Below are 23,130 nucleotides of genomic sequence, written 5' to 3' on the forward strand. Positions count from 1 at the left end.
GCCTAAAATATAATTTTATTATTCACAAGTCTGTTTTTTCTTCTGAATAATAGTTTTACATATTTTGGCTTAATTGATATCATGTTTTCTATAAACTTAACTATGTTGTTATTGGATTGAATAATCACTCTTACTGAAGTGATTACTGTACATGTGAAAAGTAATCTTACCTTATGTTTATAAAGAAAAAATGAATACATGTAATGCCTACCTCACCTGAGCCTGCCATTAACATTATATTTAATGTTAATGTATTACCTCCAATAATTGTTTGTCTTTCTGAATGTATACTTCTATTCCTTTGGTACTGAAATAAAAGATTTAGTAAATAGAACTCCTCTAATGGAGAACTTAAACATCATTTAAATTAATTTTTTTAGTGAAGCAACTAATGCGGAAATAAATTGCAAGTGAAAATATAATGGCTCCCTCCGTGTATTTCGTAATTGCAGTATTATTAAAATAGCTATTCTAAGAGGTCTAAATATGCAAATAAATGCTATATCACTTACATGCATCATTCAAAGTTTAATCAAGAGTCAAATATAAAAGAATTCATTACACCAGTGTCTAAATTCTATCGATAGACAGTCTTTAGAAAAAAACTAAAGCCACCATCTTCTTTGTGTGTGCCAAATAAGACCAGCATTTTAAAATTAATTCAAGATTTCAGATCTTTCTGGATGAATAGCTAGAAGCAGCAATTGCAATATTAAAACTGTATGTGTAGTTGTAAATATCAAACAGCTGGTTTTAAGCCTTATTTCTTTTGAATTCTCTCATCTAGATATAGTCCCAATCCTCATATGACTTTGCAAAGTTATCCTAGCTATTATTTCAAATCAGTTGGTAGCTGTTAAAGAAATTAATTATATTTCAAAGGGATGAACTCATAAATAGTGATCTGATTTTTAGAGAAATCCATGGTTATATTTTTAACCAAAAGTGATTTCTATCAGTTGATAAATTAGTACTTTGGCACAGTGGTGACAATCATGGCTTCATGTCTGGACTCTGCTAGTTGTGGAGAAGCTATGTACCTTCTCTAAGCCTTAATTTATTCATCTTCAAATTGGAAATAATACTAGGAATAAATTATTTAATGCATGTGTATTATATGGGGTCTTAACCTAGTCAATATTCAAAAGGTACCTGAAATTATAATTGTTTGCTTTACATATTAATAAACAATAATTGGAAAAATTTAGTTATACCTGTCTCTTCAGCTTAAGGTTGATATTGATATTTGGACAATGGAGAAGTGTCAAAGCAGCCTAGAAATTTATGTTCACTGAAGCTTTGGTCCCTGGTACAACAACAAAGAACCAGAGGGCTACAAAGCTATAAGCATATGAATTCGATCTTGACATCTCCTAATTACTTCCTTGAGCCACTTAGCTTCTATCTCATTTATCCAAAGTATTTGCAGAATATAAGATTTATGGTCAGTTAACTAAATGTTCTAGTTATTGAAGAATTGCCATTCTACTATCCTGAAATGTATCTCACCAAGTTCAGCAGGAACTTAAAAGAAGAATCCTTTTCTCTTCCCTTCTTCAATTCTTAGTGGCACTTCCAATAGCCGACTATTCTTTCCTTCCTGAAACCCTCTTTTATTGGCCTCCCTGATTTGACACTCTCTGGGATTTCCTTGTAAATATTCTCAGACCTTTCTTCTACCTGATGTCTTAATAGTGGGATCTGTGAGCCCTCCTGTCCTCTCTTTATAATGTCTCCTTAGGTGATGTCACCATTCTCTTGGCTTTAAATATTATCTGTAAGATGATTAATCTAAAATTTACATCTTCCATCCAGTCCTCTTCACTGAACTTTAGACTGTGTATCCATCTGCCTATTCAAAATTCCCTCTTAGATGTCACACAGATATCTGTAACTTAATACATCCAAATAAACTCCTGATTTCCAACCACAACTTGTTCTTCTCATGCTCTTCCCAGTCTCAGTAATTACTACCCATTAAAATGCTCAAACCAGAAATCCAAGGACCCCAACTGATTCTTCTGTCTTCTTTATCCCCATCTCCTACTTCCAAACCATCAACAAGTCATGTCAAGGGTTACCCCAAACACATCTCACATCCACTTATTTCTCTTATTTCTCTGCCACTATTCTAGTTCAGATCACCCTGGTCTAGACCCCTCAACAGCTTCCTAATTGGTTTCCTCCATCCATTACTGAATTCTGAACACAATTATTCTGTACATAGCAGTAGAGAACTTTTCTTGAAATGAAAGTCTGATCATGTCACTTCCTTGCTTCAAACCTTTTAATGGTTTCCCATTGTACTTTGAATGTAGTCCAAAAGCTGTTCTACAGTCTAAAAGTTCCAAATAACCGGGCCCCTATCCATGTCTCCAGCCTCATTTGGTACCATTCTTTCCAGTGATGTCCTGTATGTGAAATTGCCAGGCTGTTTTCAACCTCAAGGTTTTTGTGTATGCTGTTTCCTCATCCTGGAACATTCTGTGTCTTGTTCATCCTTCAGTTTTCAATTTAAATGTAACTATGTGGAAAAGCCCTTACCTGACCAAGAAGCACATTAATCTCTAGCTTAGACATTATTTTTTCTGTATACATATGTTTATTGCTCCCCACTCGATTCTAAGTTTCATGAGAGCAGGTGCTATATGTGTCTTGTCCATCACTATATCCCAGGTGCCTTGCACAGTACTTGGAAAATCAGAGACTCAATAAATGTTTGTTGAATTTTTAAAAAGTAAGAGACTGCCAATTTACAAATCTTGAGATACAGTGAAATATACTTAGTTTGGAATCTGTAGTGATCATTCAATATTTAAAAATAATTCTTAAGGCATTATAAGATCTTAAAATCTTTCAAGGGTCATTATCATGAATATTATTTCTCTTTGCACATTTCCTTTTTTTTTTTTTTTTTTGAGACCTAGTCTTGCTCTGTCGCCCAGGCTGGAATGCAGTGGCATGATCTCAGCTCACTGCAAGCTCTGCCTCCTGGGTTCACGCCATTCTCCTGCCTCAGCCTCCCGAGGAGCTGGGACTACAGGTGCCTGCCACCATGCCCAGCTAATTTTTTGTACTTTTAGTAGAGACGGCATTTCACCGTGTTAGCCAGGATGGTCTTGATCTCCTGACCTCATGATCTGCCTGCCTCGGCCTCCCAAAGTGCTGGGATTACAGGCGTGAGCCACCGCGCCGGCCTCTCTTTGCACATTTCTAAAATGTGTTCACTATTTGAGGGTTCTATTGCTCAGATCCTGATAAAATGGAAGTGTAGACCACTCAGCTAGAAACATTTGAAAAACTTTTCATCAAGGTCTCAGAATAAATCCTTGTATGTGTTTTAAAAACAAATTGTTCAGATCTTAAACCTTGCTGGAGGCACTGGCAGGTTGACCTAAACAAAACTGACAAGGGCAAAGTTTCCCTTGGGTCTGAACCTCTCTTTTTCCTGACCAGAAACCTCTCACCATTTCCAGACACCTGCTGTTCTCAGGCTGCTTCTTGATGCTCTGAACACATCTCTGGTATCTTCCCTGGATTTCTCAATTATTGGCTTTGTCCACAACCTCCTTCCTCATCAAAACTTGCCACGTTTCCTTCCTGTCCCCGCAGGTCCCAGGTAGGTGATTATCAAGACAGATTTACAAATGAATCAAAGTCAATGTTATCACACTTTAATGTGTTGCTCCTCCCAGATAAAAGTTAAGCTATAATATAGATCTTTAATGCTTTCTCAATGGAGTGGCTAATGAAGAACCTCAAGCTAATATGTGTGGATCCTGAGGTTTCTTAAGGCCCTCAATTTTTTTTCTCAAACTTGTCCAAAGACGGCTCACAATACATGTTAAGAAGGCTATGGAGAATATTGGTGCTATGATTTGAATGTGTTGCCCAAATTTCATGTGTTAGAAACTTAATCCCCAATGTCACAGTATTAAGAGGTTATCATGAGGGTGGGTCTGTTATAAAAGCCAGTTTGGCTCTCAGTGTGCACCTCTTGCCTTCTGCCATGTTATAACACAGCACAAAGGCCCCCACCAGATACAGCTGCCTGATCTTGAACTGTTCAGCCTCCAGAACTGTGAGCCAAAATAAACCTCTTTTATTTGTAAGTTACCCAGTCTTAGGTATTGTGTTATTGCAACAGAAAATGAGCTAAGACAATTGGTCACACATGGTCTCATTTTCTGAAGTAGAATTTATTTTATATATTATATTTTATTTTAATACTAATAGTAACTAGAGAGGCAGCCGCCCAAAACATTAACAGGGTGCAGGGCAAGAGGTCTGTGTACCATATGTTTAAATATTTGAAAGTGAAAATAAAGCTAATAACACTGATAAAAAATATGTTTTCTCATTTTACTTCAGCAAATACCTTCATAAAGTCTTAAAAGTCCATGTCAAGTTAGAATGTAACAGAGCAGGTGATATGGGATGAGTCAGCCTCTGGCCTGAACCAAAGTTCATCCCTCATTTTTTTTCATTCTTGGGTCCATCTGCAGCTTGAAAGGCCTCATACACACATATGTAAATATGACAGTAAGTCAAAGCTCTGTCCACAATGCCTGCAAACAGCTACCTCTTGACCATTCCTTGGGCCTAGGAGTGTTTACACCTGTGGTCTTTCTCTGGGAAGATGGACCCAAGGACAGGGTCTGTTGGACTCTGCAGGGGGTTAAGGGTCATTCTTTTCTGGGAATTTTAGGGTCTTGGCTATCCAGAGACCGGTCTAGAAGCTCAGGTTTTAGGTGGGCAGATCCCCTCAGCTCTGTAAACTCCTAACCCTGAGAGCAGGTACACATCCAGAGCAAGACTGTAGTTGGGTGTTCTAAAATGTAGGGTCCAGAGCAGCCCTAATGTTGGTACTGAAGACAGGTATCAGATCCCATACTACAGATAAAAAACACTAAAGCTCATAGAATAATCTCAAAGCCTGGGATTCAAGTCCAAGACTGCCTGACTAAAATGCTTTTACTGTTATACCTTAATGTTTTCTCTCAGGATGTGGGACAGACATATCACATTCCTATATGCATTCTCTTAAATTTTCAGTTATTTCTATCAAGATTCTGGCCAGACCCCAGAGAGTTTTCCAGTGCTACAAAGCACCAAAGTCACAATGGTGAGTGTGCCCAGCACTGGCAGTCTTGAGTAGACAACATTGATGGAGCCTATAAAGCCTTAAAATCCTTCAGACAGCCCTCCCTATAATATATTTCTTATGGCAACAAAGAGAGAATAAATGGCTGAAGGCCTAGCCCTAACCTCTACCCCATCCCATTATTCTCACCATCATTTGTCATATGGAATAATTTTGGGTACCAGTCGGGTAAGTGAATTTTTAAAAGCCATTGTCCCTTCAACTTCCTTAATCAAGCACTTGAAATCATTAAGGCACCTATCCAAACCAAGTATATTTGAATAAGGATATAGATTTTTTTAAGTTCTTATTAATCTTTATTTTTTTAAATCTTTATTTGTATATAGAGAACACAAAATGAATAGAGAGGGACATTAGGAAACCTTAATCATTACTCATTACCATTAATCATAGGCATTAGGAAACCTCATCCTATCAATAGATATCCTATTGATACCTATTGATATCCTATTAATACCTGGCCTATAGATATCCTATTGATACCTATTGATAGGATGAGGTTTCCACTATGTAACAATCACTGGGGATAAATCAGTGAGCCAAATAGGGAAAGTCCATTGTGGCAGTCTGGTCACAGAGCTCAAAAATAAACAAACATCATGTTTTCTTTGAGAGAGAGAGACACTAAGAAGTAAAAAAAAAAAAAACAAAAAAACCATCACTAAGAATAACATGTAGGGCTAGACATGGTGGCTCACACCTATAATCCCAGCACTTTGGGAGGCCAAGGCAGGCAGATTGCCTGATGTCAGGAGTTCGAGACAAGTCTGCCCAATATGGTGAAACCCCGTCTCTAGCAAAAATACAAAAGTCAGCCAGGCGTGGTGACAGGCACCTGTAGTCCCAGCTACTCGGGAGGCTGAGGTAGGAGAGTCGCTTGAACCCGGGAGGCAGAGGTTGCAGTGAGCTGAGATCACCACTCTAGCCTGGGTAATAGAGCAAGACTCTGTGTCAAAAAAAAAAAAAAAAAAAAAAAATGGGCTTGCTAAACAAGATGGTCAGGAGCCTCTCAGCACCAGCTTTTGAGTGAGCCAAATCAAATCTGCCTGTGAATCATTAATATTTTTACTGTTATGCCATCTAACAATTTAAAGTGTTCTTTGTACATCTTTGAAACTTGGTGTTAGTTAAAAAAGGTCAGAGTGTTAAAGTCAACACCAAAATAGAAAATAATATGTAAAGGACACATGAAAAAAGAGAGAAAGAGGAGGAAATAGAAAGTGAATACTTATTTGCTTTACATAGGTTGTTACATTTAATGTACACAGCATCTCAACTCTCAAAAAAGTAGATGTAATTTGTTAAATGACTGAAATAACTTATGTTTTCAGAGCATTTATTATGAAGGGAAACAATGCGTGACTGTGTAGGAGGTTGATTTTTAAATCGGAACTTCTTGACCACCATCCAGTATGCCTATACATACATAACTCCACCAGGAAAATCTGGTCATACTGTTATGAAGTGACACATTGTGTAAATAAGCAAAAACAACAGGTGTTACACATCTGTTCTTTCACCAATCTTTAGAATCTATCTTTAGTGAAGCTATAGTAGAGTCTGTAAACTATTAGAGAAAACTAGCTGAAGAGCCAAGCCTATAGAATAAAAAATTCAAGCCAATAATCAGGCAAAATATCCCTAAGAGTTTAGGATGAGGTTTGGCATTATTTCATAGTTTTATCAGTGGCTGGAGTAATGAAATTGAAGTAAATGTGCAGATGTCTTTTGCAATTTAGGCAAAATTTCTGCCCTCATTATATTCTACAGAAACCTCATGACCTACACATTTTAATTACAGGCATCATCATTAACTTAGGAACTCAAGTTAAAAATTTCAAAATCATCTTCAATTTATTTACCCCCTCCCCATATCAAATCTCTGTCAAAGTCTATCAAATCTACTTGTAAATGTCTTTTGAATCCATACAAACTTTCTCATCCTCACTAAAACTGTCTTAGTTCACATTTTTACCATTCCTAATCTGGAAAACTGCAATAGACTCCTAACTGGATTCCTGTCCTCCATCTTGTTTCCTTTATTTTCACCTCCTAACTTCTCAAGAATTCTATTTCTAAAACAAAGATCTAGTCACTTAACTGCCCTGCTCAAAGTTTTCTGGTGGCTCTTCATTGTCCACTCCAAAGTGAGGCACGCAAGGCTCTTTTACAGTGGGGTCTTAACTCATCTGTCCAACCACCTGTCGGGCTACCTCTTTCCAAACACTCTTCGCCATCAAATTAACAATTCAAAGGTTTCTGCACATGCTTTTGTGGCTGCTGGAAAGTCCTTCCAATCCTCTCCAATCTGGAAAACACTTACTCTGCCTTCAATGTGTAGCTCAAATGCCACGTCTTCTGTGAAGTCTGTGAGAATCATACCAGGAAGAGTTCACTACTCACTGTCCTGTGATCCAACAGAGCTCAATATCCACTTATGCTTCTGCATACTTTATACTGCACTGCTGTAACTCCTTTGTATTCTATCTCTTCCCTATATTGCACATTTTGGAGGAAACAGATTGCATTTTATTTATCTGTGTCTTCTTTAAACTTGACATTTAATAGGTATTCATGTGATCAATCTGTAGAATGATACAGTCTGAGGCAATACATTTGGACTAAAAATAAACAAATTAAAGGTTGGGAACCATTAAGTGATATAGACAGGTATGGGCTTAACATCTGTAGAATGATGTGCATGAAGAAAAGAATGATAGAGAAATAGAGTACAAATAGAGCTTTCTTACTAAAGGAAAGCTCAGTGAACATAATTTCAGTTACTTAGTGGGACAAAAAATAGTACTATTGAAGTTGCTCTCTGCCTCCACAGAAAGCATACTCTCTAGTTCCCAATGTTTGTACTATGAAATATGTCCAACTTTATCACGTTTCCTCAGTTTTGTTATTTCTTCTGTTACTTCCAAACTAGTGTCTAAATCCAGAGGGTCTGAAACCTGGGATTTCCTTTGAGCACACTTAACCTATTCTCTCCCTTCTCATCAACTTGTTGGTTTTACCCACTCACTTCTCTGAACTATGATTTGTTTCTATCAACTTTTCCAGGACCATTCTCAATTTCAACTATCACAACTGACCTACAATTTTTTTTTTTTTTTTTTGAGACGGGAGTCTTCCTCTGTGGCCTAGACTGGAGTGCAGTGGCGCAATCTCAGCTCACTGCAAGCTCCGCCTTCTGGGTTCACGCCATTCTCCTGCCTCAACCTCCCGAGTAGCTGGGACTACAGGAACCCACCACCACGCCCGGCTAATTTTTTGTATTTTTAGTAAAGATGGGGTTTCACTGTGTTAGCCAGGATGGTCTCGATCTCCTGACCTTGTGATCTACCCGCCTCGGCCTCCCAAAGTGCTGGGATTACAGGCGTGAGCCACCACGCCCAGCCCCCATTTTTTTCTGATTACAATTCTCTTGCTCTGTTGTTTTCCACATATATATCTATATCAATGATCCAATATCATCTTAAATTAATATATAATATATGGACGTATTTTCAAATTCATCAATTTTTCCTATTTTTTTTTTCAATTTGAAGGGCTCTACTAGTTTTCTGATCGAATAATCTTATGACTTCACAATTACTTTTGATTTCTCTTAAAGAGAGGAGGTCAGAAATCCTTTGCACTTCATAACGTATGCATAGATAACAGAGGCCTAATAGTCCACTCTGCATTCATCATCTTTCTGTCAAATTTAATATGCATCTTGCTCACCTGATTATTTTATTATTGGCTTACAAAATAACACCCTAAAAAGTCCGTTGTTTCTCAGCCTCTCCTTTCCAATTTCTCCTTGGCAGGTGCTATCTGCTCTACTCATCTCAGATTTCACCCCTGCTTGGATTCTCTGTCTTACCAGTCACATGACTGTTTGCTCCCACCTCTAAGCCTTCACGCATACAATTCCTTCTGGCTGGAATGCCCTCCCTGCTGGATCTCTTCTGCTAAGCAAGTTACTCTCTGCCTGTTTAAGATGTACATCCTCAATGTGGCCTGCCTCAGATGACTCAACTCCGGTCCTATTCATTCTGGGTTTTTTTTTTTTTTTTCAGTATCTTTTCAGGGTTATATATTAGCATCTCTATAGCCCTGCTTCCTTGCATTTCCGTTTATTTTTCATTCTTCACTTGAATTTTCATTTGTGATGCCACTTAGTCACACTACCATGGTTTCTAACTTCATATCTTCTTCCGCCTCTAGAACCATTGACTCTGTGTACCCACATTGGCATTTCTGCCTGCTGGAGAAAATAAACTAAAATTGCAGCAAGAGAGATTAAACTGGAGGACCAGAAAGTAGATGGAAATTTTCCATTTTTGGAAAATACCATCAGCTCCCATCTGTTTTGGATGGTTTTCTAGGATGAGAATGATTCAGATATAGAGATGATGTCCCAATTGTGATAATAATCACATTTGGGTTTCTTTCACCTTTTTGCTCTTTCTTGGACCTGTCCATTTCAGTTTCAGGTTCACTTTCTTGCTCTTTTGCCACGCTGTCTCCCTCCTTTCCCAGGAAACCCCACTTAGGTCCCTTACCACTTAGAGAGCTCAGGTAGGACAAAACCTAATGGAAGCACCTGCCAGTTACTTTCTCCATTTTCTATCCCCTAGAGAGAGCATACATTTTCTACCTCTGGGGGTCACCCTCCTCTTTTTCATCCTGAAGAGATATTGCTACACAAAAACCCTGTCAGCCCTCCACAGGAAGGGGCATTTATGCATGTTTTTCACCACTGGAATACCTAAATATCTCAGCTTTGCAGGCCCATATCAAAGATCTCTCTACTTAGAGAGGGTCCTGCAAGTTTCCCACCACTCAACAACAAGGAGATGCTAAGACCACACATACGAGCAGGGGCTTTATTCTTTCTTTTTTCCCTTTAGTCTCCTAAAGAATTATCGTGGTGTTTGATTTGGGCAGAGGGGGAGGCGTCGGTGTTCTCTCCTTTTTTGTGTGTGGGGGGGGTGGGTGGTTGACAATAGGTATTGGAGTGCTTTTGTTTCATCTCCTCCATTAACAAGCAGATGTAAATTCCCCTAGAGCAGAGCGATTATCCTCACATCTTAATCCTCCTCAGACTTATCCAAGCAGAAGATGGGACTGAGTCGTCTTGGAATTGGGGGTTGAGGGAAGTGGCAGAATTTATTTCCCTTACCCTTCCATCTCCCAATCTCAAGCCGTGGCTCATGATCACTCCCTTGCCTCTATTTCCGGATTGTTCTATTGAAACTACTCATTATCAGCATTCTGGGCCCTCCTCATTTTGCTCTGCAGCCCACTGTCCCCTGAGGCTGACAAGGCACGTTGGTCCCCTCTGCCTCTTCACCTTCTCATCAAATGAAGCTCCTCTGGGGCTCCTAGGTCACCCGTCTGTCCCCCAGCTCCTCTGCCCACCCTTTTTCCGGCTTCCCGCTCCCTCGGTAACCTCTAAGGGGGTTCGCTTACGCGCCCGCCTGCTCTCGGGGAGCTAGCGTGCCCGACGGCGTGCTTGGTTCCGGGCCAACAAACTTCCTCACGACCCTGCAGCGCCTTAGCTGGGCCGCCCGGCGCCGCCTCCTTGCTCCCGGCCGCGGTGGCGGCGGCGCGGGCGCGCTCTCGGTGGTGGCCGCGGGACTCTGACAGCGGAGGCGGCGGAGGCTGGGGCCGCGTCTTCCTCGCGCGGCAACTGGGACGTTCCCGCGGCGGCAACGGCGGCAGTGGCTGCAGCGAGGACGGCGGGGACGGCGGCGGCGCTCTGGCCGGCCGCGCTGCGCATGCTGCAGGGTAATTAAGGAACACGGCCGAACGCTCCGGGAGGTGGCGGGGCTGGAATCCCGGAATCCCGGAATCCCCACCCGCGCCCGCGCCGCTCCCCAGAAGCTGCACTTGGGAGAAACACCCGCATGTGGAGTAGGTAACCCCGGGCCCGAGGGCAGCACAGCGGAACCCCGCGTCTCTTAGCTTACGCCCCTTAACTGGCTCCCTCGCTTCCAGGGCTAACACCGTCAAAAAAAAAAAAAAAAAAAAAAAAAGCGCTCTAACGGCATGAATTGATAGTGAGTTTGTTTTGCTCCTTTAACCCCTCATTTTTTTTGTAATATATTTGATGTCTGTCCCTACCCGCATCAGCAGTGCTCCTAGTTCCGCTTCACAGACACACATAGCCAGAAAAACCACCTAGAACTTAAGTGTAGTGCATGAAGCCTGCATCATGTGAACATAGGAACACGAACTACATGATATGTAGCACATGAGAGTAGCCGTCTCCTGCCAAACGTTTTTGGTCCCGTCCTTAAAGCACCTATGGGAACGTATGCAGGTGTGCATTATGTATCCACCTAAACGTATTTCCATGTGTAGCACAGTTTTTACATTTTCTTGAAAAGCACATGCACACAGATAACCAGAAACAAGAGCAGATAACATAGCCCGGGCATGTGTGAGAGGGCAAGTGCAGGGCCGGTCGCAAAGCCGCGCAGCTTACCTTGAATTCGTGTTTGAGCCCCTCAGAGGCGCAGCGGAGTCCGGACAGGGCTGCGGCAGCGCCGAGGAGTGAGCTCCCTGCGAGTGGGGAAGGGGGACGCATCTCTGCCCTTATTAGTCTCTCCCAGTGTGACCCTCCCACTCCGCGAGGACAGAGGACTCTGCAAGAAGGTACTCAGCCAACTCAGGCACAGGTTTTCTTTAATGACAGCAATGTCGCCTTAGAGCTGGGAGTAATGCCTTTCAGGTTTATGCTTTACAAGCAGTTTCACAGATAAAATGACGGTTGGATGCAGATGCCTAGAGTTTCTCACTTCTGATCATGAAGTCTCTTCAAAGTATTATTGTATGTGACAAATGTTCACAAGTAGGTAATTGGCTTTTTAACGATTGAGCTAAGATATCATTTGTGTTTCATTTTTTCACTTTTATGTCAAGAGTTTATATAAAGTTAATTAAGGCAGTGTGCCCACCTTCTCATCACGCTCATATGTAAACGTTTGTGTGGCTTGGTTTTTCTCAGCGTCCAAGAAGTATTTTGTGATTTTAAATACATCTTTCCATGTACTGGTGCTTCCAGTCTTGGCTTTTGAACTCTTTGGGGATCCCTATGAATATGTGAAGTTGTCATTTTCCTACAGATTTCTATGTAGGTGCATGTATGTGTGTGTAGAGAGAGAGAATATGTATATATTTGTAGGCATATGTAGTAGGTTTATATACATACATAGGAGGTATATATGGATATTTGTAGGCATATTTATTTGTAGTTATATATGTATGTATATATATAATTTTATATATGTATATATATAAATTTACTGTATATGTATATATACCTATATGCCTACATATATAGGCATATATACATATACAGTAAATTTATATATATACATATAGTGTATGCATATGTATGTGTACATATGAAAAAAAGAATGATTTATAGAATTCAGAAGAGTAAACCAGGCATTAGAAAACAGATAAACTGGTTTAACATTTTTATTTCAGTATTGCCACAGTGGGAGAAATAGGATAAATTATATTGTTGATTCACAATGGTGAAAATCGTGTAACTTAAAAGTTACCTTAGAACTATAGAAATACACGTCATATATCAGGGCTCACAGATCAGGGAATAAATAAAATCAGGCAGGCAAAAAATAAAGTTGTTAAGAAAAAATTTAAAAGGTAGCTCTTTTCCACTTCATTTGGAGTGAAACCATTAAAGTATCACTCGTGATTTTTAAACTTGTCTTTCATCCTAATCAGAATACCTGCAGTTTTAGAGTTCAGCATTCATGGTGTTGCAAACCATGTTTCTATGTCAGGATATAAAACCATCTGATACATTTCCTTCTCATATGATTTTCATCACTAATTTTTGGCTGACTGTGGAAAGAGGCCAAGGAGGGAGGATATTGCATGAGTCACACTACTCAAATGGCCATTTGAAAAACATGATTCACAAACCTTCATTAGACTTTTGGTGATCATACTCTATTTTTTTGAAGTATTATCCCATTTGACTTCTTTCTTTCTCTAAGCAATTTTACTTTATATACCTTTCCATCACTAGTGAATTGAACTAAGAGTATCCAGGCTTTATTTCTTTGTCAAACTATTAAATTCACCTTATTTACACTTAATTGAAACTATTCAATGTTTTAAAACTACCTCACAGGAAGCCCACAATTTTGTCTCTAATTTTTGTTTTAATACAAGTAAATCAAGTTTATCTTAGAATTATTTTCTTAAACACTTTAGTAATTTCATAATTGTTAACACATTTATGAGAGAGCTAAATAGTTCTATTCTTGTTTCTATTTCAACATGGCCCTTTTCTTATTCCTAACATTGACCCAAACAAGATTGTGGAAGAAAGCAAAAAATGAATAAATAAAACTTCAGATTATTATTATCTGTTGCTTATTCTGTTTTTAGATACACCAACATCCCCGCATCAACAAATATTTCTCTATTTTTCTTTCAGGAAAGGGTTTGAATCTAGGCTGGTTTCATGATTACAAAGTATTGTGTACCTAGGGTTTGCTTCTTTAGCTAATTCTTTTTATTGAATTTTAAAGTGACTTCAAGTAGAAAGAACCCTTAGCCAAACACCTTGTATTTATCTAAGCCAAATACAATTGTAAATGATCAGGTTTTCTTCTTGCTTCTGAAGTTACTGCTGGTAAACGAACATCTGAAAATATTAGGCGAATCTGACAGGACCCTAAGTTTTAACAAACAGCTTGCAGCCCTTCTAACATCAAGTTCATCTGTGTGCGTGTATGTACTTAAAAATTTTAACAGGTTTAAAAACAAACTTCTTTCAACATTTATGCCTAAAGGAAGATACAATTAAATGTTTTTATGTCATGTGAGGGATAAATTCCTTTGAAAACATTAAAAAAACACTGTTGCATATTTGTAATGCTCCACTGATATAAATTTAACAATTTACAATGATCATTGTACCATTTTTGATAATTTTAATTTAATAAATTTTTAAAATGTGTTTCTCCTAACCCTTAGTTGTCAATCTCTTCTGCTTTGTGTCTTTTTCTTTTTTCTTTTTTTCTATACTTCTGTACTCCCAGTCATGTTGCTCTTGTTCCCTTTTGTAATGTCTTTCACTTTTCTCCGCCTTCATAGTTTCCATTTTTCAGGAAGAAAGAATTTCACCATTGCCCCCAGCTAACTTCTCAGTTACCAAACCATAAGAGTGTTCATTCTTTATTGAATTTATGGGGCACAGCTATACATGACTCCCTTACATATCCCATGGAAATACTTCAATGCATCAATAGTGGATGAACAGACGTTACTGTTAACTGTAATTACCAAATCTGATTTGTCACCCCTAGCATGCACTTCCCATTACATTCCTTTATAGGCCAGCACTACGTATGATATTCTTAAGGGTAAAAAGAAAGTAGTTATATCAATTCTAAATTCTTAGTAATTGCCAAAAGTAAATGAGGGCATCTTTTTATATTAAATGCTGTGTTTACCATTGTTTCTGAAAATAATTCTCTTCATAGAGAAAATAATATTCCATTGGTTGTTTTTAGGTTTGCTTCCCTTCCTAGAAGACATTCTAGCTCATGACATTTACTCAGTTTAGAAATGAAAGGAAGAGGCGATCATAGATGTGACTTTCACTTAGTTTATTAGAACTCTCTTCCTTGGGATCAGTGATTCTGAAAGGAAATATGGTAAAAGACAAATGACTGGGGAAAATGTTTATTAATATACATCCAGTTCTGAAAAATCATTTGAGAGACAGAATGAAAGAGAGAGAAAGAAATACTCCAATAGAAAAATAGGCCAAAAAGCAAAGAGGCAATTTACAAAGGAAATAGAAAAGGTCAATACATTTATGAAAAATATTCAATTTAGTATGCAAAGAAGTGCACATTTATAAAGGAACTATTTTCCCCTACCCATTCTGCCAAGATTAATATTGCTGATTAGACGTGGTGTTAGTATAAGCAAAGAGCATTCTCAACAATTCCAGGAACATATAATAGTTCAGTGTTTCTAAAGGGCAAATTAGCCATGTTTATTAAAAGCGTTAAAAAAATGTACGTAGATTGCATCATAAACTACCCTAAAACAGTGGCTGTGGTTACTTATAGGTTGGGATTTTGAGAATTTTGATTTTTTCTTTTTGTTTATATGTAATGTGTAAAGTTTCTACAGTGGACATGTGTTACTGTTGTAATAAAAATATAACAAACATGAAAAAATGTGTTTTATCTCCAACAAATTAATAAAGCAGTGGTATTAAGAGAGCCAAGAAATTGGCCTTTTAAATAAGATTTTCAATCATTTTCAACATGAATCTTCCAGGTAAAAATTAGTATGTAATTTAAGCCGTTTAAACTGAGTCTAGTGATTTCACTAGGAAGCAGATGTTAATTAAACTGTTCATTCGTTCAACATATATTTTTGAACGCTTCTTAAACTGACCACTGCAGAGTATACAAAGATACATTGAACATGGCCCATTGCCTGGAGTTTAACACTCAGGGAAAAAAAAGAAGAAGAAGACATATATAAATACATAATAATAAGATATGAACATGCAAAATGCAATAAACAAAGTAGATATAAAGTTCTAACTGAATTCTAAGGTGGAGGGACTATGTTCAAATGTGGAAGCATTACAGTCAAAAAATTTCAGTGGACAAAATCCATCCATTTTTTTGTTAGTCCAAATAAATATACTTACAAATAATTATAGAATCATAGTACAGGGAAGGGCATTGTAACTAAATAATTATGAAATTATGGATTTACTGTTTCTTTAATAAATGTTTGTTGAAAGACTCCACAGAGAACAAGCCTAGTTTTTATTCAGATGAAGAACATGAGATTTCTTATTTCCTGCTGAATTAAAACCTTTTGCCGAATTCAGAGTCCTAAACAGTGTCACTCAATCTAGTCTTATCAGTTCCCTTAAATGTACATTTTACCACAACCAGATTTAATGACTTGTAACCGCAGAATGAGCATGTCTCAGCGTACTCATGTTGCTGCATCCCACTGAAATGCGAAATGGCTATGGGAATTCTGGCAGTCGTTCAAGGCTTACTTCAGGTGTTAGCTATAAGATGATTCCTTTCCTGCCCTCCTGCCGTCAAACAAACCCTCTTCTGCCTCTGAACAGCACAGAGCACAGTTTGCGCCTCTTTAATGATGATCTACATTCCCCTGCCTTGTTTCACAAATATTTTTGTACTTCGTCCTCTGACTTAATTGTAAGCTCCTTGAGGACTGAAATTGGGTGCTCTCATTTTTAATAATACCCGGAGCATCAAGTATGATGAATTAATTCTCCTTAATATAGTCTTCAAATATTTGTTGAAATGAAACCGGTAGAGGTTAAATAATCAAGGACATAAAATTTTCTAATGATGAAGTATGGACTGAGTCTCACACTTTGTCTGGAAAAAATGATGGGTTCCTTTTTGTGTTATGTCTAAGGGAATTATTCTACTGATAAAAGAATCACAGGAAAAAATGTTCTCATCTGTAAAAGACTCCCAGAGCAGGGACTCTGAGGACAGCAACGCAGGAAGACAAGACTGTCATCAACTGCAAACGTCCTCATCATATGTTCTCTTCATTCCTTTACCAAACTTAAGATAAATTTACACTATCAGTAATACAGCACGACACCGTTTAATCTCTTACTATTATTAGAACCCAAAAAATGATCTAACTCCTAAATGTTTTTAAACAACCAATTCTATCTACAACATTTTCTAAAAGAGTAATTCAACATTGGCATATCATAAATGATCACTTGGCTCATATATTGTGTTGAGTTTATGTCTATAAAATTGAGCTTCTTTTTGTTGTAAGTTCTTATTGGATAATTTATTTTCAATTTAGAACTGATTTAGCTTATTCCGTGATTCTCATAGAATCATTTTTGTAAAAATCACTTCGCGCTAGCCTAGGCACAGTGCTAGGTGCTTTACATATTTCATCTTTTTTAACTGCTTCAGTGATTTTGTTGTCCCATTTTTACAGTGTAATGAGGCTATGAACAAATCTCTGATGTGGCCTGGATTTGCACCCAGATCTGTCTCATTCCAAAGTTCAGGGTCATATTCACTATGCTCTAGCACCTAGTCTTCAATCACTTCTTCGACAAATGTTCTGCAAGTACCTATTTGCAATCCAGTGCTACAATACCCAAAAGAACAGCTCAGTGAGTGCTCAAGCAGAGCGGAGGCCTCAAAGTTACCTGGCAAAGTTACACAATTCTTTTTATAAGATATTACAAAAAAGAAAGATTAAGTATACAACAAGAACCATTTTTAATGAAGTGAAAACCATAAATGAATTAATTGGACCTAGAATGTTTTTATTCACGTGCTGCAACATGCTTTAGTCTTTGCTGGCTTAAAAGAGAAAAAATGACAACATAGCAGACTAGGCAAAAAGCTTTGCGTAGTTGACTATTGAACTAAGGCAAAATAAGATAAATTGGACTTGACTCTGTTCTTTATCAAAAGTGACAGATTTACCTGTGTTTTTGATATTTGAGGACATTCTTGCTGTCAAATTATTTCACCAGAAACCCATTTTTACGCATTTGAAATGTAAACTTCTGTGTTTATAAACCCCTTTTAACGTAATTACGAGAAGTCATAAAACATAGCTAGTAAAGGAAAATAGTTCATAAATCTATACTTTTTTTAAATCACTTCAGATGTTAACCAAAAAGTACAGAATTGTTTTCCATATAGAGTTGTTTTATTTTTAATAAAAACCTCATAATAACTTCTAGTGCTTCAGATAGCAACATTAAAATCTCTTAAGTCCACTATCTTTTATCCAAAGATTTGCTTGCATTGGCTGCCAGACAGAGTCTCTCATTCTAATCCTATCCCTAATCGTAGTCACTGCTCAGCTGGTTCTGCTGCGGTGCCATCACTCAGTTTTGTCCCTAGCCCTTGGGATGCTAGCTACATCCAGAGCCAGCTGCCATCTGAGGCAGAACACTATGATATGAATGCTTTTTGTCCTTCAAAATTCATATGTTCAAATCCTAACCCTCAGGGTGATAGTATTAGGAGGTGAGGTCTTTGGGAAGTAATCAGGTCATGAGGGCAGAGACCTCACAAATAGGATTAGTGCCCTCATAAAAGAGGCCTTTGGAGAGGCCCTCACCCTTTCCACTAAGTGAGGACATAGCAAGGAGATAGACATCTATGAGGAAGCAGACTCTCAGCAGACACTGAATCTGCTTTGAACTTGGACTTCTCAGCCCCTAGAAATATGAGCATTAAGTTTCTGTTGCTTACCCAGTTTATAGTTTTATGTTATAACTGCTCAAATGGACTAAGATACAAAGGAAAGATCTGTTTTCTCCATCAATGTCAGTCTGATGATGTTTTCTTTTAGAATGACAGTTGCATAGAAGGTAACAAATGGTATTCTTGACAGTATTCAGCTTTTTTCACCCACGTATCATTAGCTCCTGCAGCATAATAATCTATCCCAAAACTCAGTAGCTGAAAATAATAACCATTTGTTATCACTCACAAGTCTGCTGGTTGAAATTCATCCAGTCTAGGCTGGGCTTGGCTGATCTCAGCTAGGTTCTCTCATGTGTCTGCCACCAGCTGGCAGGGCATAAGAGTATTGGCTAGTAGGAAGGTGGATTACTTGGAAAAGTCATCTCTCCTCCACGTGATCTTTCATCCTCTAACAGGCTAGCCTGGTCTAAGAGATCCCAGGGGTTTAAGACAGAATGAAAGTTCATAAGGCCTTTTGAGCTTGGGCTCAGAACTGATACACAATCACTTCTACCAAATTTTATTGGCCAAAGCAAGTCACAGGCCAGGTAAGAGTCAAAGCTCCATGCCTTGATGGGACAAGCTTCAAAGTCACATTCATAGAGCACAGATGTAAGAGGGTGATGAATTGGGGGCATTGTAATTTTCTATGGTTAGGAGGGTGCACAAAGGGCATCTTCATCCAGCTCCCACCAGTGGTATGTCCTATATCCTCTATTTAATGTCTCTTGCCTCCAGAAATCCCACTAAGCAACTACCAGTGAAGCTCTACAAGTCCTATCCCTCAGCTAATGCCAGTCACTTTCACATGAGATCATGGAAACTGAAGAGATCCTGTACTTCATCCTTTCCCAGAAATGTGGAGAACTGGGATGTGCACATCCCTAACCTTTCCTTCTTAGAAACCCTAAACTGTAGTTTCCACTTGCCCTGCAAGCATCCCTCCTTCAGAAATTTCAAGGGAAGAAGTGAGTCTTCTCATTAGGTTTCAGAAACACAAGGGGAGACAGATCTAATACCCCAAATGTGGTGAGGAAGGACTCTTTGACTTCTCTTCAATCCTTTCTCTCCCAGAAGAACCCCTTTTCTTTTACAGTTTCCACTGATTTGCTGGTGACAATGACTATTAAGCCAGTTTAGTCTTCTTCAGACCTTGAGGGGCCTGAGAGAGGAAGGTACCAGAACTTTTTGCACCTAGCCATTATGAATTTAGTGTCAAAAACAAAGCAAAACAAAAACCTGTTTGCTGTCTCTACATTAATGTGATGTTATTAAAAGTTTCCAGCGGCGGTTGCAAGGGACAACTTTAGATGGAATAGCTATAGAAGGCCTCTCCAAAGTGGTGATATTTCAGCTGAAACCTGAATGCCAAAAAGGAGCCAGACCTGAAAAGATCAGGGGAAGGTTAGGCAGAACTGGGTCTGTCCAATGGCTATAGAAATGGCTTCATGCCTAGAAGCAGGTGAGCAAAAGAGGGCATGGTAAAGGTAAACGATGATATAGTCCGGGGCTGAATCCTGCAGAGCCTTTTAGATTTCAGTGAATTGTGTATTTTGTACACCAACAAGGTAAGAATATATTGGAGGGTTTGAGCAGGGGAATTTTATAAACTGATTTTTGCTTTAAAAAGATCACTGCCTTCTCTGTGGAGAATAGATTGTAGCAAGGCAAAAATACATATAAAGAGACCATTTCTGAAGCTGTTGTACCCAGGTGAGAGATGATGATGGCTACAATGAGGACAATGTTTGTAGAAGGTAAAAAGTAAACAAATTTAAGACACATTTTAGGGGTAGACTTGACAAGACTCACTGAAGGGCTGGATGTAAGGGCTGAAGGAAATAGGCATAGAACAAACCTGTATCTCAGGGATACAATAGACTTTTAGATTGGTTTGAGCCAATCATGTTTCTATGCTCCCTTTAATCAATTGTTTTCAAATGCGCGTCCTTTAGAAAAGGGGGAAAAGGAGAGAATATCATATGTAAGTGACAGTCAAGGCCATGTGTTACAATTTGCCTTAAGGTGCCAAGCAAGGGCATGAGCACTTCCAAGTGCTTTCCTATCACATTGTGAGGAGAAAGAGGGGCAGGGCATAGAAGCAGCTACCTAGACTTGCATGAGCTTCTCCAAGATGGAACAGACTGAAACAACAAGTTTTTCCCACAGAAGGTAGGGTATTAATAGCTTTCCTTGGTCCCTGAGTCCGAACTGGAGTTGCTGTAGCACTGGATGACTCCTGTCCAATCACCTTAGATAAACTGAGGAAAGGATAAAAGGAGACAGTAGGGGAAAAGCAGGGGATTCCGAGAAAGAGCTTCAGTAATGGACTTCTTTGCTTTTCATGAATCATAATTATAATTATGAGCACAGAGACTCTTACCGATCTACAGACATGGTAGGGACAATTAAACACTACATTTTAGAGTTATTTTATGGGCTTGAAGAAATAAACTAAAAATGTCTGTGTGGATCCAGTGTTTAGATTTCTTTTAGACTAAAGTCACTTGCGTAAGACTTGGCAGAATGCTATTTTAATAATCCAGTGATTTGAATATCACATAAGTAAATGACCATATTTACTCACATAATGCCCTGATACAGCAGCTAAGTTAATTAGTGAGTGGCTGAGGTCTGAGCCATTACTCAACCACCTTCAGTCATCTTGGAGATTTCCCACTCTGTGTAAAGGACCAGATCTCTAACAATGTCAGGTTGCAATCAGTGGAAAAAATAGTCAGACATGATTTCCTAACATTTATTCCTTTATTTAGTAATCCTTCATTGTTTGTGAGGCTGTGGGTTTATTTTGGGAAAAGAGAACATAATAACGCAGTTATTTAAAAATATTGGTATTTGGTATAATATGTTTTTTAAATATTGAAGTCCCAGTAGTGTTCATATGACCAAGGCTAAATTTAAAGTTTAAAATTGTCTGTATTTTAAAATCACGTACATACACACGTGAAAACATAATTTGGAAATTATTTTCAAACAGCAAGATGTATTCTTCAAATGATCAAAAGTAAATCAATTCTTAGGCCTTTTTGTGTCTTTCATCTTAATGAGTCTCTCCAAGGGTGTGATCTGCAAAGAGAAGATCTTAGATGACTCCCGCCTCTTAGATAAAGAAGCTTTTCACTTGATGTATGCAGAAGGCTTTATATTGGGCGGCCAGACAGTTTAATCCCAAACAGGAACAGTTTTAAGAATGAAAGGAGGCTTTATGAATATAACAGAAATATAGGCATTAATGCCTGTGTGGTGACCCAAGATTCAAACACACCAACAAAACGTCGAAAGATAGAAGGACCTAGTGTACTCACCTTTTTTTTTCTCTTTTTTTTATTTATTTTCTTTTTTTCTTTTTATTTTTTGTTATACTTTAAGTTCTAGGGTACATGTGCATAGCGTACAGGTTTGTTACATATGTATACTTGTGCCATGTTGGTGTGCTGCACCCATCAACTCGTCAGCACCCATCAATTCATCATTTATATCAGGTATAACTCCCAATGCAATCCCTCCCCCCTCCCCCCTCCCCTGTACTCACCTTTTTACTTAAGATTCACTTTCAAAAATCTGATTTGGGACCTAAGTAACTGTGGATCAGTAAAAGCCTCTGAAAGCTGTTCTAGTATTGTAAGATTTTGTGCAAGTGTTGTTACTGGCCATCTTATCCCTAGGGCCCAACACTGCCTCAGTGCCTATGTTATTGCACTGTGTATCTTACAGTTCTAAAATAACTTCCTGGATACTTGCAAGAGTTAAGTGCTTCTCTAAGCACTTCCTATCAGAGCGTGACTTGTGCTCTAAGCAAAACTGAGTCTCCTCTTCTAACATCTCTTCCTTGTGAATTTAAGGTAATGTTACAATTTTAAATACTGTTGACCAATTTCTTCATGGTTTTACATTGGTACCCATATAAATATCTTAATTAGTATCACAGGTACTTTTTCTATAGAGCAAGTTAAAACCTCAGTCCTTTATTATGTTACCACATGCTGTATACACATAATGGACTTTTAAAATGAATGCATTTATGTGTGTGTTTTCTTCAGAGTATGTTGAATACATTACTGGGCTTAAGGAAACCTCATAAAGAAGATTATGTGCTATTAAAGAATTGGAAGGCATGAACAAGAGAGATCAAATGCTATATAACACCAAGAAGAACACATGCCCAAGTTGACTTCTTATAAAAAGGGGGGCATTTATAAGTTGCAGCTGGCTTTGGTTAATACCTTGGTAATTTACAAGGTTGGAGCATTTGGCCTTCTGTTTTAATTGGAGGCACAAGAGAAAATAGAATATTTCTTCATCAAATAAACAAGAGGTTCTAATGTCACAGAACTTCATATATAATAGGATATATATATACATTACATGTGTATACAAACATATATATATTCTAATTCAACAATATTTATTAAGGTTCCTGCATTGTTTTTCCTTCTTTGGAAACAACCATCAAAATAGGACAGGATTCCATGTTCTTTACATAAATTGTCATAGAAAAGTTAATTGAGATCGGGACAGTTCCCAATCTTTCCATCAATACTTCTAGCTTAACCATTTACAGATATGTATAATAATTCTTCTAGAAAAAAAAAATGAATGCATGGTGATTTTTTTTCTGTGCCAATACTATGTTTTAATTGGAAGAGT

At 38.3% G+C, this 23,130-nt stretch overlaps 1 protein-coding gene across 1 annotated transcript in view; it reads right to left on the bottom strand.

Moving 5' to 3' along the window:
- COL19A1 (collagen, type XIX, alpha 1) overlaps window positions 1-11,727 on the bottom strand; it is a 339,364-nt gene extending 327,637 nt beyond the window's left edge. Inside the window, exon 1 of the mRNA XM_011957047.1 lies at window positions 11,649-11,727. The gene's annotated coding sequence lies outside the window, so the exon portion shown is untranslated. The remainder of the gene's footprint in view (window positions 1-11,648) is intronic.
- Between the last annotated feature and the right edge of the window lie 11,403 nt (window positions 11,728-23,130).

The sequence above is a fragment of the Colobus angolensis genome, unplaced genomic scaffold (assembly GCF_000951035.1).
Source record: "Colobus angolensis palliatus isolate OR3802 unplaced genomic scaffold, Cang.pa_1.0 Scaffold431, whole genome shotgun sequence".
Lineage (NCBI taxonomy): Eukaryota > Metazoa > Chordata > Mammalia > Primates > Cercopithecidae > Colobus > Colobus angolensis.